Source organism: Aplysia californica, unplaced genomic scaffold (genome assembly GCF_000002075.1).
Source record: "Aplysia californica isolate F4 #8 unplaced genomic scaffold, AplCal3.0 scaffold00394, whole genome shotgun sequence".
Taxonomy (NCBI): Eukaryota; Metazoa; Mollusca; class Gastropoda; order Aplysiida; family Aplysiidae; genus Aplysia; species Aplysia californica.
Window position 1 is genome coordinate 617,607 of NW_004797664.1, and position 1,115 is coordinate 618,721.

The window sequence follows — 1,115 nt, forward strand, 5'->3', positions numbered from 1 at the left end:
AACTGAAAATATTAGGAGTGTCCCGCGCGGTCATATGACCTATGCAGTTGCGAGCGCCGTAAAACACTTTGCAAAAACAATAATATTGTCGTCGTTGTTGTTGTTGTTGTTGTTGTTATACATCTGTGTGTATATATTAATGCTTTTCTGATACATGCATAATGTAAAATTACACAAATTATGTGTGATTAAGATCAGATCGTTCCATTAGATTCTGATCCGGACCAATAGGTGTTGGCTCTGTTGCGAGAAAAAAAAATCCGGATTTATGAAATTGATTTGTTCAGTCCTCACTGAAGGGAAAGGTGTGTGCTGTAGCCTATTAATTTGTTCCGGTTTTTTTTTTAGGTTTGGGGTTGTTACTTTTTTTCTTTTTGGGTTCTGTTTACAGGTAGTTTATATGTTCAGTATTGTTCAGTGCCTTCTTCCTTTACAGATGAATATTGATTATAACTTGACTCCATTCAAGTGAAGTACTGAAACATAATTTGTATTGCTGAAGAGGAACAGCATCTCTGTGGTGTTGCAAAGAGTTAGTGAGGTATCCTCCATTGTTATGTTCTAGAGAGCGAGTAGAGTTCTTAATTATTGTTTGTGGTGTCTCCAAGACTGATTCGTTCACAGTAAACAGCTCACGTAAGTAACCTTTTAAATCATTATATTCTGCTGTAGTAAATTTATATAAAGCTAAAAGATGATGATGATGCTTATGGATGCGAATACCATTCCCTTAGACCACAGGAGCCTCGTGATGAAAATGATGATAAGGATGATTTTACTACTACTACTACTACTACTACTACTACTACTACTACTACTACTGCTACTGCTACTACTACTGCTACTACTACTACTACTACTACTACTACTACTACTACTACTACTACTACTACTACTACTACTAGCATTACTGCTGCTGCAACTAGATCTACAATTAGTACTATTGCTTCATTCTTAATCTTCTTCTTCATCACCACTTATCATCTGCATAACAATCACCCCATTTCTAATGTCCTTGTATTTCATCCTTTTTCCTACCGTCCACCTTGTCCCCTTACCACTGTGAGAGAGAGAGAGAGAGAGAGAGAGAGAGAGAGAGAGAGAGAGAGAGAGAG

The 1,115-nt window shown here is 37.0% G+C and overlaps 1 protein-coding gene across 1 annotated transcript in view; it reads left to right on the forward strand.

Moving 5' to 3' along the window:
• The first annotated feature begins 149 nt into the window (after positions 1–149).
• LOC101856363 (prostaglandin reductase-3) overlaps positions 150–1,115 on the forward strand; it is a 25,688-nt gene continuing 24,722 nt past the window's right edge. Inside the window, exon 1 of the mRNA XM_005103886.3 lies at positions 150–636. The gene's annotated coding sequence lies outside the window, so the exon portion shown is untranslated. The remainder of the gene's footprint in view (positions 637–1,115) is intronic.